We start from the raw sequence: 15772 nt of genomic DNA, 5'->3' as shown, positions 1-15772 counted from the left end.
TTTGGTTGTTTAATGATGCATGGAGGGGATTGTAATCATTGCAATGAAACAAAATACTATAGGATGAATGTAAAGCTAGTAGTGTTCTCCCATGCAAACTATCACATAATTCACAAAAACTTAAAAAAAAAAAAAAAAAAAAAAGAGACATGTCTTTGCCACATGCAAAACACAACGACTTTATCACATCATCCCTAACATCTTAAATCAACTCCAAGTCTGAAGTCTTGCCTTCTAAATCATCTAAGTAAAATATGGGCAAGACTTCAGGTATATTTCATACTAGAATAAAATTCCTCATCTGTGAACTTGTGAAATCCATATGCAAATTATCTGTTTCCAAGCTACAACGGTGAAACAGACACAAGGTAGTTAATACCACTGCAAATAGGGAAACTAGAGGGAAAGAACGGATAACCAGCACCAAGCAAATCAAAACTCAACAGAACAATTTATGTGAGCTCTCAAGGCTTGAAAACTAACCTCTGTCTTCTGAGAGCATCTGGGCACTGACCCTAACCCTCCACACTCTAGGTGCTGGCCATGCCTTCTGGATTCTGGGTGGAGGCTTCACCTGTCAGGCTCACTGGTAATAAAACTATGGAATGCTGGGTCCATTCTTCAGCAATTTGGTCATGGTAGCCCCACCCCTTCTCCCTTGGGAGGTGGTCCCATCACCTTGGCACACCTGAAGGGGCGATCCAACTCTTAGAAACTTAGGAGATATCCCATATGAGTTAAGTTTTATTAAAGGTAATAAAAAATAATGGCTGCTGGCATACATTGACAGAGAAATTCAGAGGTTCAAGCTGGATTCAGAAGAGGATGTGGAATGAGGGATATCACTGCTGACGTCAGATGGATCTTGGCTTAGAGAAGAGAATACCAGAAAGATGTTTACCTGTGCTATATTGGCTACACAAAGGCTTTTGATTGTGTGGATCATGACAAGCTATGGCCAATAATGCAAAAGATGAGTATTTCAGAACACTTAGTTGTACTTGTGAGGAACCTGTACATAGACCAAGAGACAGTTGTTCAAACAGAATAAGGGAGCACCTAATGGTTTATAATCAGGAAATGTGTGCGCCAGGGTTGTATTCTTTCATCATACTTAACTTAATCTGTATGCTGAGCAAATAAACCGAGAAACTGGATTATATGAAGAAAAACATGGCTTCAGGATTGGAGGAGGACTCATTAACAATCTGTGATATGCAGATGATTAACCTTGCTTGCTGAGTGAAGAGGACTTAAAATACCAAATGTGACAGCCTTTGGTATGGATTGCATCTCAATATAAAGAAAACAGAAATTCTCACCACTGGACCAGTAAACAATATCCATATAAATGGAGAAAAGATTAAAGTTGTCAAAAACTTCCTTTTGCTTGGATCAACCATCAACACTCATGCTAGAAACAGTCAAGAAATAAATGATGCATTGCATTAGACAAATCTGTTGCACAAGACCTCTTTAAAGTGTTGAAGATGTCAGTTTGAGGACTAAGGTGAGCCCTGACCCAAGCCATGGTATTTTCAATAACCTCATATGCATGAGAAAGTTGGACAGTGAATAAGGAAGATCGTAGAAGAATTTGAGTTATGGTATTGGAGGAGAATATTGAAAGTACCATGGACTGTCAGAAGAACAAACAAATTTTTGTTGGATGAAGTACAGCCAGAGTGCTCCTTGGAAGCTAGAATGGCCAAACTTTGTCTATCATATTTCAGATATATTGTGAGGAGGGACCAGTCACTGGAGAAGGATATTATGTTTAGTAAAGTGGAGGATTGGAGAGAAAGAGGAAGACCCCCCACCCCCAACGAGATGGATTGGCACAATGATGGACTCAGTCGTAGCAGTGATTTTGAGGCTGGTTCAGGACTGGGCAGTGTTTCATTCTTTTGTGCATAGGGTCGCTGTGAGTCGGTACCAACTTGATAGTTCCTAACAACCACAAAAATCAAGATCTCGGTTTCTCCTTGCTGCTTATAGTAAAATGTGAGAGGAAAGAAACGGACTTAATTAAATTAAATTAAACTGTCCAAAAGGGAAACCACTTAAAGATTTGGAAAATTCTGTTGTGCCAACTAAGGATGCATATTTTAGAATTTTCAACGAACACATGGCTGTGTAATCTTTTGTTAAGCCTGTCACTAATGGATCTAACCAACTAGCACAGCAGAAAATTATCAGTTTAGACTCAAGTGGTCAGAGACAGGACAACATCTGTTATCCTCCAAGGAAAGTAAAGGATCATCTCCTGGAGAAGTTCAAAGATAGCAGAACTGGCAGGAGAACAGGAAGGAGGGCCTTCTTGGTTTCAAAGGGTGGGGCCGTGGTCTCCTGGACCTCTAAGGGTAGTCTGTCTTTACATTTCCAGCCCTCACAGTCAGTCCTGATACCAATTATTCACTGTTGTACCACATGAGTCCTATCCCCATCTCCTTTCATCAGCCCCACCTAGACAGATTGGCTACTACTCAGTGGAGAGTCTACTTTCCTCCACACCCTCTGGATCTAGGTTCCCTCTTGAAAGCTTGTAAGCCAGTCACTTTTTGCCTTTGTAGGTCCCCCACCCCACCCCATATGAGTAGCCAATGTCTAAGTTGCCCATCCCTATGTACCCTGTGTATCGAGGGGGTGGGAATGAGCCTCGCTGTAAAGATTTGTTCCCTCTTTTGAGCTACTGCATCCAGTTTGTATCACTGAAACAAATCCTTTTTTTTTTTTTTCTTAGAACTTTCTTGTGTGAATTGAATGAATGTTTACAAAGCAGATCATCAGTTTTACATTCAACAAATCATGTCCTTTGCTTCATTGCATGGTTGCAATCACCCCCATGTACCAACAGTTAACAGTATTCACTGTTATTCACTTTAAGTATAGCATTCCTCCCTGTGTCTCCTATTACTTTCATCTTTCCTCTGCTAATCTCCTTGTTGTACAATCAAGAAAGCTTTACAACAGCAACAAAAACATTTTACAATATTGGTCTCATACAATATTTGTCCTTTTGTAATTAATTTCATTCATCATAATGTCTTCCAGATTCAACTAGGTTATGAGGTATTTCACAGATTAATCATTACTCTTCAGCATTGTGTGGTATTCCATTGTGTATATGGACTAAAGTTTTTTTTTAACCATTCTTTTGTTGATGGGCATTTAGGCTGTCTCCATCTTTTTGATATGTTTCTTGTGGGCAGCATATTGAAGGATCCTATTTTCTGATGCATTCTGCTCTCTATGTCTCTTGACTGGTACATTGAATCCATTTATGTTCAGTGTAATTCTCAATAGAGATGAATTGATTGCTGTCATTTTTCTGTGTTTTTTTTCTTTTCTTTGTGTGTTGCTGGATTCTTGGTTCCACATTAATTTTCTATACTGAGTTCTTTTTGTTAGTGGGTTTTCTTTTTCATTTTCATTTCTGTCATGTTAGTGTTTACCAAATCTTTACAATTTTCTTCTTCTTTTTGATGTGCAGGCATATTCCCTGCTTAAATCAGTCTATTTTATCTTGAAGCCTACTTGACTTTTTTGCCATTTGGAAGTTCTGTATCTAAACTGTATCTTTTTGCTTTGTATTTGACTAAATTTTACACTGATATCTCTGAATCCCTATTTTCAGTCTTGTGTGCTGTGGGCTGTGGGTTAATGCACTGGACTGCAAAGTTAATTTGATCCGCAAGGTCAGTGGTTCAAGCTTACCAACCACTCCTTGGAAATCCTATACAGGGTCACTGTGGGTCGGAACTGACTCAGTGGCACTTAACAATAACAAGGCTCTTGTTTTATTTTAAAAACGTATAATATCTGGATTGAGTTCTGGGTGGTGGTGTCATGTATGTTAATCACAGGTTGTTGTCTGGTGTTGTAAGTTTTCAGTCCAAAAACACCCTTTAGCATTTTTTATAAAGTTGGTGTGGTCACTACAAATTCCCTTAATTTCTGTTAATCAGGAAGTGTCCTAATATCGCCATTGTATTTGAGGGACAGCTTTGGTTACATATATGTCATATATGCTACTTTGATGAAAATGAGTATGTGTTTAGTTACCCAGACTTGGTTACTTACTGCCTGTTTCCTTTTGGTTTCAGAGACACAATGATGTTGTTGTTATTGTTATGTGCTGTTGAATTGGTTCTGACTCAGTGACCCTCTGTAATGTTTCCTAGGAGTGGCTGGTGAATTTGAACTGCTGACCTAGTGGCTCACACTGACCTTGCAGTCCAGTGCTTATCCTACAGCTCCACCCCGGGACTCCAGAGACACAATATCATGGCTTTTTTTTTTTTTAAGTTTTCTTCTGATACCTGCACTATCTTTTTTTTTTTTTTTGCCGGGTTTGTTTTCCTTCCTTTACTTACCTGGACTGCTTGTTCACATATAAGGATGAGGTTAACTAAATACAGATTGAATGCTTAATGAATGGTGGGTATACTGACCGATGCACTCTTTTTTTCTTTAGAAACCTTCAAATGTCTTCATCTATAGATTTGAAGCAGTTCAGATTCTCTTGGGAAAATGTTTTCTAATTTACACCAACACAGAACAAGCCAGGCTTCTGTGGGAGTTAAGTGGCTAGGGTCATTAACACAAATTATTATGTCAACTCCCTTGTCCTGTTTTTAGTCCAGCCCCTCACCAGTTCCCTGAGTCTGGATCACCTCTCATTCAGTTTCACACAGAATATACTTCCTGTCTGCTGTGTGTTATCTGGCAGCAGTGGGGTGTGAGTAGGGATGTCATTCATATATATCTAATCGCTCAAATCTCCTTATTTCATGACATATCCAAACGTAGTAACCTGGCTCTTTAGATTACTCATAATTGGGATCAGTCTGCCTATCAGACTGTATTTCTATGGTTTATTTGGAAAATATCTACTGTTGTTAGGTATTTAACTGATTTACTGTTTTTCCCAATTACCAATTGCAGTGAGTTACTTGTATGACTCTTCTCACCATAGTCTGTCACTCTCCAAATGATTGGGTGGGACTATGCAAATGAGGTGCTTATGGCCCACCAAGGAAATTGGATAGTTTGCTAGCAATGTAAATGAGGTACATGGCATCTATGTGTGGGGTGGTGCCATGTAGATATGGTGTGTGGAACCATATAAGGGGACTGGTCAGTTTTGTCATCCTGGTAGGCTTAAAATGAGCCACCTCAGAGACAGAAAGGAGCACCTCACGGCTATCTTGAAAGAAAAACTAGGAGTAGGGATTGCACTTTGGACCTGGGATCCCTGTACTGAGAAACTCCTAGACGAATAGATAAAGGGAGCTGCCACATGGAAGGCAGTGAGAAACAGCAGCAGGATCCAGGAAATGGGCAGAAGATAATAACAGTGGGCTTCCAGGTCGACAGAATGTGAAAGGTGAGGAAGGAGGTTTACTGGTAGAGTGCCTTCAGTTAGGTTTGCAGTCTCACAGAGTATCTTCTGCAGAGGTTTACTGGCAGAGCGGAGTACCTCTGGGCACTTATTATTAGAGCTATAGGAGCTTTGTAATGCTTGTTTGAACAGGGCAGAGGCCTGGCTCAGAGCCAGAGAGACCTGTCCATGGGCATGGCTGAGAAGAGGCTGTGTTGATTGAAGAGCTTTTCTGAATCTGAATTGTAACCTGTTACTTCCCTAATAAATTCCTTCATTGTAATTATAGTCTGTGAGTTCTTTCTGGCTGTTGCAATTAATTATCAAACCCAGCAGAGAAGTAGAGAGTGGCGTGGAAGGGACACTTGGTGTCAGAAGTGATAAAAGGATGGAGAGTGGAGTCATGTCTGACCTTGGCTTCTAAGGAGTCAGTGCTGGACTGTAGACCTTGAGCCTCTTCACCTGTTAGGGTGTTAGAGGAGGTCAGATGCCTCAGCCCCCATGTCAGTTTTATACTGCTTCACTTTATGCTTAAATCCTCGTGTGTATTGCTCCTTCCCCAAAGAATATTTCGAATAAGTGGAATTACTGGATGAAAAAGTAAGGGTGTTGTTAAAAACTTTATAGATACAGTTTGCCAAATGTTAAATTCCAGTTGTGCTGCGAATCAGCATGTTCATATCCATCACTACTACTCATATCACATCAGCAACATCAGTAGAGCGCTTACAGTTACTGTGCATTCTCATTGCATTTAATCCTTATAAGAATTGGAACACAAGGCAATTATCACCTGCTTTGGCAGGGTTCTAGTGCTCGAAGGTGGTGGAGCTATGATTCCAGTCCAGCTCTACCTGACTATATGGATAAGCCGATCCCATCAGCACAGGAACCTGGGGCTGCCTATGCTCCTACTTCCCAGTGCTGTTCCTCTGGGGCCTTGGGGGTGTGAAGAAATGTGTTCCAAGAATTTCCCTTTCTTCTGTTCTCATCCCTTCAAGCTAGCAGAGGTGTTGGTCTTCACGAGGGATCTTCTAAGTTTCTATGTTTTCCCTGGAGGATAAATTTTGAGTTGGTTTTCCTTGTCTTCACACTGGTCCACTCTGCACTGAGTCTCATAAGCCTCTAGTGTGTTCTTTGACCTGGAGTCTAGATTTCTCTTTGCAATATTTCAGTAGTATTTCAAGGGGGACCAGAGATGCAGCCCATACCCCTGAGGGCCTCTTCCTTCTCACTTATGAGTAACTCCCAAATCCCATCTTTAAAAATAAATGGAAATATAATTCAGTTGTTCATGTTATGTTTACTTCTGGGATGGGTAGATAACACTCTTATAGGAGACAGATGGCTTGAATCTACCCCTGACTCAGACATCCCTTTATTTTCTCAAGTTTAAATAAAAGAATAATACTTCCTGTCTCTATAGCCATTTCAATGGACTAGGAAACAGAATCTCTGTAAATCCTCTTTCTGCCAGATAATCAGATAGAATGGACCCCAAATCGTAATTATTACCATGTTAGCACACTGAATGAAATATAGAACTCATTAGAAATCATTCCTTTATTTCTAATCTTCCTTTGTTCTCCTATCCCTACCTCTCAGTAGAGGCTCTTGGCAAAACCTGGAGTGGGATGCCCTTATCTTTGTTGTTGTTGTTAAGTGCTGTCGAGCTGGTTCCGATTCATAGTAACTTTGTGCATGGTTTTCAAGGAGCGGCTGGTGGATTTGAACCACTAACCTTGTGATTAGTAGTCCCCTACTTACCCTATTGTGCCACATAGCAAGCACATAATCCACATAAGTAAAGATGACTATAAATATGATGGCCACAAGCCATCATATTTCCCTTACTAGAAGCAGGCTTCCCAGCTTCAGTCAGGAATGAAGGAAGCATTTGAGAATGACCACAAGGTGTCTTCTACCCTGGTGCCATCAGTAGCTGTCAGCCAACAAATGGCACTCGATGTAGCTCTGTTCAGTGATTCCCTCTCACCCTGCTCTGAGTCCTGCTCCCACAGGCTCTTGCTCTGGGGGCTCTGCCAAGTCAGTTTAGCCTTTCCATTTGAAAGCCCTGGAACAGAGTAGTTATGAATCAGTTCTTTTTACAGCCCAGTGGCTTGCTCATACCAGTCCAGTGGCTTGCCACATGCTCCAAGATTTGAAATACGCATTCCGAGTCTTTGTTCACTAAATAGAGTGCACTGGAATTTCATGATTGAGAGAAGAAATAATTGAAAGACTTTTAAGATTTGAAAAACCTAAGCATCAAATGATACAGGAATGAATCGCATTGAATGAATAAAGAATGAAAGAATGAATGTAATAACTTTTAAAAAATGTTATGAATGCACATTTATAAATCTAGGCCCTTTTTTGTCGATGCTTATTCAGATTTGTAAAAGTCCTTCCAAGAATTAACTTTCTGCTAAATGGAGAGACTCCTCTGAACATCTTATCCAAACGTTTTAAACAAGTTGTCGTGGAGTAAATTCCAACTCCTGCTGAGCCCATGTGCGTCAGAGGAGAACTATGCTCCATAGGGTTTTCAATGGCTCTGACCCTTCAGAAGTAAATCAAGACTTTCCTCTGAGTTCTGAGGGAACTCTGGGTGGATTCAAACCTCCAAGTTTTTGTTGTTGTTGTTAAGTGCACTGTCCATTCCTACTCACAGTGGTGAGCTTGAACTACTGCTCTTGTGGTTCAAACCAACCTTGCAGTCCAGCATGTTAACACACAGTGCCACACCAGGACTCCAAGCTTTTAGTTAATACTGTTGGCGCTTCCAAGGGACTGCACCCACCACCAGAGCCTTGTTGTTGTTGTTAAGTGCCGTCAAGTCAATTCAGACCCATAGCGACCCTGTATAGGGTTTCTGAGGAGCAGCTGGTGAGCTTGAACTGCCAATCTTGCAGTTCAAACGGCTTTGCTGTCTGGCGCATTAACCCACAGCGTCACACCAGGACTCCACTAGAGCCTTACCTAGCATTATTTTCTAAGCATGTTTATCACCATCAACTTTTTCTATTTCATTTATTGCTATACCTTCTACAACTAGACTAAGGCCAGGTTATATTCAATTTAAACTTGATTCGATCAGCAAGGTTGTGTTAAAACACACACAAAAAAACCCTAAACTTCTTTTGTTAATTGGTTTGCCAAAGTTATATACTGACCTCTAGTCCTTAATGCTGTTTCTTGGAAACCCCATATTATTGTTGCTCAGTGCCAACGAGTTGATTCTGACCCATAGCAACCCTGTAAAAGGTTTCCAAGGAACAGCTGGTGAGCTTGAACCACTGACCTTGCAGTTCAAACTACTTTGTAGTCCTACGCATTAGCCCACAGCACCACACCAGGAACCCTATACAGGGTCTCTATGAGTTGGAACAGACTCGATGGCACCTAACAGCAGTCCTTAATGGGAAGTGTGGAGACTCTGTAGGATAAGAACTAGACTGCTATCTACAGGTTGGTGGTTTGAGCCCACCAACCTCTCTTTGAGAGAAAGATGAGGCTTTCTGTTTCTGCAAAGATTTACAGCCTGAGAAACCCTGTACAGAGTCACTATGAGTTGGAACTACCTTGATTCCTAGTGTCACCTTTGCATCCCATGGCAAAGATTATGGATATTTTTATGTACATAAGAAACATAAGAAAGAAATGGTGGCATTCTGAATCTCATTCCCTTGCAGTGGTGAAGATACAGATGATGTAAGCACCAATCTGTCTGCATCTTGTTGTTGTTGTTAAGTGCCATCCAGTCAGTTCTGACTCATAGCGACCCTGCAGAGGGTTTTGAGGTGGATTTGAACTGCTGATCCTGCAGCACGACACTAGAGTCCATCTTCAGCTAGGAGAGAGAGAGAGAGAAAATGCTTTTTCCTTCTTTTTTCATTAAACTTTTTGTTGTGAATTGAGTGACAGTTTACAGACAAGACCATCCTCTTTGCATTAAACAAATCATATACACTTAACAGTTATCCATTTTCCTCCCTATGGTTCCTATTTGCATTCCACCCACCTTCCCATCCCTTCTCAATTTTGTGTACTTAGGAAAATGTTGCTCTTTTGCCTTTTGTTCTTAAATGACCATTCGTTAGTGAGCGTACCTTACTAGTGTCTCCGCCCCCCTATCTACTGCTTTAGCTGAAAATTGGGCCACAAGGGTGCATTCCTTTTTAGAACTAAAGGGTGATTGAGGGCCATAATCTCAGGTTCTTCCAGCCTCTCTTTCTGACCAGTAAACCTGGTTCCTTTTTGTTGTTGTTGTTAAATAACGTGATTCCTTTCAGAGCAGTTGGTAGTGGTAGCCAGGTGCCATGTAGTTCTTCTGGTTTCAGAGTCATGGAGACTGATGTTCACATGTTCCATTAGTCCTTTGAACTAATTGATTCTAAACCTCTTCTGTTCTTATCACTCTTTATTTCTTCTGCACATGGAGAGACCAATAGCTGTAGTTTACATGGCCACTTAGGCGCTTTCAAGATCTCAGACTCTACTCACCAAAGTACGATGTAGGATATTGTTTTTGTGAACTATGTTATGCTAGTTGACCCTGGTGTCCCCTGAGACTAGGTCCTGAACCCCCAGGCCCAGCAACTCGTTGCCTTAAGATGTTTGATGATATCTAGGATGTTTTCATCATTTTGTCTACTGTATGCTCCATCACATTGGTAGTTGTGTTTGCAGGAAAGGTAAATACTCATGTACAAATGCCTCTTTCAAACTCATCTATTTGTGGCATATATATATGTATCCCATTCTTCCTCCCTTACTCATTCAGCCTGTGTCTCAATTCAAGGTCGTGTATGCATCACTGTTTACCTCTATTCCCTTTAGCCCATACATGCTTACCTATGTCTTCACCTATCTTTATCATTCTTTTGCCACCCTCCCCTTTCTTTTATATTGCCCTCCTCATCTCATCACATGAACTAACCCGTGTCTACCCTCTAACAAGTGAATTACTCTCCCTTCCTTCCTAAGCTTGTTAACCATCAATGTTTTTTTAGTATGAAAACCTTTTCTTAAGTTTTTACACTAATTGTGTCATATAATATTTGTCGTTTTGTGGTCTGCGAACCACCTGGTCAGTAGTTCAACCCTACCAGCTGATCCTTGGAAACCCTGTACAGGGTCACTATGAGTCGGAAGCGACTCGAAGGCACTAAACAACAACAACAATTTCACCAGGAGAGAAAAATGTTAAGAGTTCAATTGAGAGAAGGTGGGGAAGAATTTGCAGGAGTCCGCTTGAGTCTTCTCTCTGTGTAGGGAGATGCCGCTTCATCTTTTTTCCTATAATTCATTAGATATGAAGACACTAAGAAAAGGAATCAAGCCCGCTGCCGCCAACATGGAGACTTTGTACCAAGTCCCGTTCTTAGTGCTCGAATGCCCCAACCTGAAGGTGAAGAAGCTTTCCTGGATGCACATGCAACAGGCCGTGACATGTATGCTGTAGGGTGGCATCTTACTTCCTCATCACTGGAGGAATAATTTATAATGTTATTGTGGAACCTCCAAGTGTTGGCTCTATGACTGATGAGCACGGACATCAGAGGCCAGTAGCTTTCTTGGCTACAGAGCTTATATGGTGGGTTAGAGTACCCCTTGAGAGAAATCAGTGGATGTTGGATTTGCTTTTGTTAATGAAGTTTTTGATGGCTGAAGCTACCAAACCTCAACTATGAAATGTGGGACAGCATAACTGAAAAGCAGCAGAGAGAATAATCTAGTGAAAGGATAGAAAGCTCATTAAAGCTTACCAGATTTTCACCTTGGTACTATCAGAGAGACAAGCTTTTTTTTAGTGTTTTTTTTTTTCCTGCTGACCTAGTACCAACAATGTTAAGTGGCATTTTCTTAGTTGTTCATTTCTAAAAGGAAATATACTTCATTTCTACAACTAAAAAAAAAAAAAAGGAATCAAGTGCTTTGTAACAAATCAAATAATACAGAGATATATAAAGAAAAAGTTAATGTTTTATTGGCCCCACAGCCTCGGTGACTATAGCTATATAGGGTCACTATGAGTCAGAACTGATTCGATGGCACTTTTAACAACAACAGTAGCCTCACCTTGGGCCAGGTGAGAAGGTACCTCACACCTTTCTCAAGGCTACCACACCTTTCTCAAAGCTCCTCAAGCCAAATGTGTATATAGGTTGCTTTTTTGCTTAAGAAAAAAAAAAAAAGAATCATATTACATAATAACTAAGCAACTTGCTTATTATTTTTATTCTAAAAATCTGTTTAACAGTATATCATGGATGATGATGTGGGAAGATGGAGCAGCTGGAGACTTTGGACCTGGAGAGAGAGAGGGGCGGTATGCGGATGACAGGGGGCCAGGCTTGCAGGGTATACCCTTTGGTTGATGGATGATGCATGGAAGGGATTGTAACCATGACAAGGAAATGATATATGATGGATCAATGTGAAGCTGATGTCCTCCCATGTAAACTATTACATAATTCACAAGAAAGCATACATATATATATATATATATATGTATATCATGGTATCTTTCCAGGTCAGTGAGTATATATCTGACTCTCTTTCTTTTTAAAAAAAAAGATGACTAATTATCCATACCCCACTGACTCACAGTGATTCTGACTGATAGCGACTCTCTATAGGTTTATGGGACTGTAAATATTTACTGCAGCAGGCAGCCTCATCTTTCTTCTGAAGAGTGACTGTGGGTTTGAGCTGATGATCTTTTGGTTAGCAGCCCAGTCCTTATTTCCTAGGGCCGCCAGACTTCTTTCACGATCTATAATGTACATGAATACCCAACAGAAATGCATAGATATGCAAACCAAAGAATTTCATAGAAGCATTATCCATAAAGAGCTCAAAATTGGAAATGGCTCATGTAGCTGCCTGGATAAATAGTGAGTTTATAAAATAGAATACTATATAGCAGGGAATCTGAGCAAACTATAAATGTAGCAATAGATGAATCTCACAAATGACACTGTTGAGTTACAGTAGCCAGACACAGGAGAGTCTATTATGTGATTTACTCAGGTTATGTAAAAGTCTTGGTGTGGCACAGTAGAAAAAGCACTGGCCTGTTAGCCACAAGTTCAGTAGTTCAAACCCACCTAGCTACCATATAAATAAAAAATGAAACCCACTGTTTTCCATTCAGTTCCAACTCATAGTGACCTGATAGGACAGAGTAGAACTGCTCCATGAGTTTGCTGAGGCTATAAATTTTTACAGAAGCAGTAGGTTTCATCTTTCTCCCTCAGAGCAGCTGGTGGGCTCACATCACTGATATTTTGATTCGCAGCCCACGGTGCTACCAGAGCCCCTTAACTTTCTTACAATTAAGTTAATTCTTGTTTTTTGTTTTGTTTTAATTTTGTCCAGCTGAATCAATTTGGTTTCATTACTGAAACTTTAAATAATTTTTAAATGTGTTAGAGCAAGCCCCTCTTTGTTAATTCTGAATTTTCAAAATATTCTCAGTTGTTTTCACACAGGTAATCTTTCAGGTGGCCTTCACTGTCATTTATCTGTCAAGCTCTTTAAAAACCCATTGTGATCTTAGTTGGAATTTAATTTAGTATTTCAGTGGACTTTGGGTTGATTCTGGTTTTGCTGTTACAAACACGGTGTATGCCATGACCATTCTTGTACATTTTTTCCTAGTACTTATGGACGAGTTTCTCAAGAATGCTGGTTTGTAGGACATTTCACTTACATTTCATAAGAAGAAATACACTGTACATTCTGATCCAGAAATTTCCAATTGCTTGGTGCTAGTTGTTGTTGTTAGGTGCCATCGATTTGGTACCAACTCATAGCAACCTTATGCACAGCAGAACAAAACACTGCGCGATCCTGGGCCAACCTCACCATCATTGCCACACTTGAGCCCATTGATGCTGCCACTTGGCCAATTCATCTTGCTCTGGGGGGGTCTTCCCCTTTTTCTCTGACCCTGCATCTTACCAAACATGATATCCTTCTCCAGCAACTGGTCCCACCTGACAGTATGTCCAAAGTATGAGAGACGAAATTTGGCTATCCTGACCTCCAAGGAGCACTTCTTCCAACACAGATCTGTTGGTTCTTTTGGCAGCCCGTGGCACTTTCAATATTCTCCTCCAACACCATAACTCAAAAGCATCAATTCTTCTACCGTCTTCCTGAATTCTTATATATTGACCTTATGCCCTGAAACTTAAAGTCATTTATTATGTGCAGTAAACTCCTTGTAAATTATTTAGAATTTTCTACATAGATAATCATATCACAAATAAACATAGTTTTACCTCATCCTTTTAAACTGGTAAGCATTTTATGAATTTTCCTTGCCTTATTGTACTAGTTAGAACCACCAGTAAAATGTGGAATCGAAGTGTTAAAAGCAGACATCCTTAGTTAAATATCTTGAACATTTAAAAATTCAGTATGGTGTACTCATTTCTGTTGAGTCAGTTCCGACTAGGAATCTGTTTTCCTCAACAAGAGATAAATTGAAAAATAAAAGGTAAGTGACAGAACTCTGTTATACTTATTAGGTGCTGCTCCCACTCATAGTGACTATGCACAACAGAACGAAACACTGTTCAGCCTTGCACCATCCTCACAGTTGTTACTCTTGAGCTCATTGCTGGCTGCCACTAAGCCAATCCATCTCATTGGGCGTCTTCCTTTTTTTACCACTGACCTTCCTTCCACTTTACCAAGCATGATGTCCTTCTCCACGAACTGGTTCCACCTGATAACATGTCCAGAATATGAGAGATGAAGTCTCACCATCATGGCTTCTAAGGGGCATTCTGGCTGTACTTCTTCCAATACAGATTTGTTTATTCTTCTGACAGTCCATGGTATTTTTAATATTCTTCAGGACCATAATTCAAATGCATCAGTTCTGCAGTCTTCTTTATTCATTGTCCAGCTTTCACATGCATAGGAAGCTATTAAAAATACCATGGCTTGGGTTAGACTCACTTTAGTCATCCAGCTCTGATATCTTTGCTCTTGAAAACTTTGAAGTGGTCTTGTGCAGCAAATTTGCCTACTGTAATATGTGGTTGGATTTCTTGGCTATTTCCATGATTGTCGATTATGGATCCAAGCAAAATGAAGTCTTTTTATCATGTTATTTATTGATCCAGTTCTGAGGATTTATCATGTTATTTATTGATCCAGTTCTGAGGATTTTTGTTTTCTCTACATTGAGGTACAATCCTTACCGAAGGTTATCTTTGATCTTCATCAGCAGGTATTTTAAGTCCTCTTTGATTTTCAGCAAGCAAGATTATATCATCTGCATACTGCAGGTTGTTAATGAGTCTGCTTTCAGTCCCCATGCCATGTTCTTCTTCATGTGATTCACTTTCTTGGATTATTTGCTCACCATACAGATTGAATAAACATGGTGAAAATACAACCCTGGTACACACCTTTCCTGATTTTAAACCATTCAGTATTCCTTTGTTTTGTTTTAAAGGCTGCCTCTTAGTCTATGTAGAGGTTCTTCATGAGCACAATTATGTGTACTGGAATACCCATTCTTTGTAATGTTATCCATATCTTGTCATGATCCACACAGTCAGAAGTCTTTGCATAGTCAATAAAGCCCAAGTAAACATATTTTTTCTATTCTCTGCTTTCAACCAAGATGAATTTGGAATGGGCACAAATACGGATCTCTTCTAATCAGTTGCCTCCTTAGCTGTCTTCTAAATTTCGTGGCACAGATGAGTGAGAGTCTCCTTTCATCGCCATGTGAGTTTGTTGGAACAGTTCAGTTTGCTTTTGATCAATTCCTGGAGCATTGTTTTTCACCAGTACCTTTAGTACAGAGTGTACTTCTTCCTTTAGTACCATTGTTTCTTGATCTTGATTGAACATTGACCATTTCTTATTGCTACAGTGACTCTATGTATACCTTCTGTCTTCTAATGTTTTCTACATCATTCAATTTTCTGTCCGAGAATACTTCAATATTGCAACGTGAGCCTTGAATTTTTCTTCAGTTCTTTCAGCTTGAGAACTGTTGAGCATGTTCTTTCATTTTGATTTTCTAACTGTAGAACTCTAGACGTAAATACTACTAGAATGTGTAGCTTTAATATTAGACCCAGATTAGGAGTACTATAGTGAATAGTACAGCTGTTTATGGACTCCTGGTGGGTTGCTGTAGAGTCACCACTGGACTGCAAACTACAAGATAGGCAGCTCAAACCCACCAGCTGCTCCTTAGAAACCCTATACAGGGTCACTATTAGTCTGAACCAACTTGTTGTTGTTAGGTGCCATCGAGTTGGCACCGACCCATAGTGACCCAGTGTACAGCAGAACGACACACTGCCTGATCCTGGGCCAACCTCACCATCGTTGCCACACTTGAGCCCA

General features: G+C 40.2%; 1 protein-coding gene and 1 pseudogene across 1 annotated transcript in view; both read left to right on the top strand.

Annotated features, from left to right (window-relative positions):
- DOCK5 (dedicator of cytokinesis 5) overlaps positions 1–15772 on the top strand; it is a 289956-nt gene that overhangs the window by 58836 nt on the left and 215348 nt on the right. The window lies entirely within an intron of this gene.
- On the top strand, positions 10743–10991 carry LOC102841223 (annotated as a pseudogene).

This window comes from Chrysochloris asiatica, unplaced genomic scaffold (assembly GCF_000296735.1).
Source record: "Chrysochloris asiatica unplaced genomic scaffold, ChrAsi1.0 scaffold00064, whole genome shotgun sequence".
Lineage (NCBI taxonomy): Eukaryota > Metazoa > Chordata > Mammalia > Afrosoricida > Chrysochloridae > Chrysochloris > Chrysochloris asiatica.
Note: the sequence above shows the minus strand (reverse complement) of the source record. Positions and strands in the feature narration are given on the sequence as shown.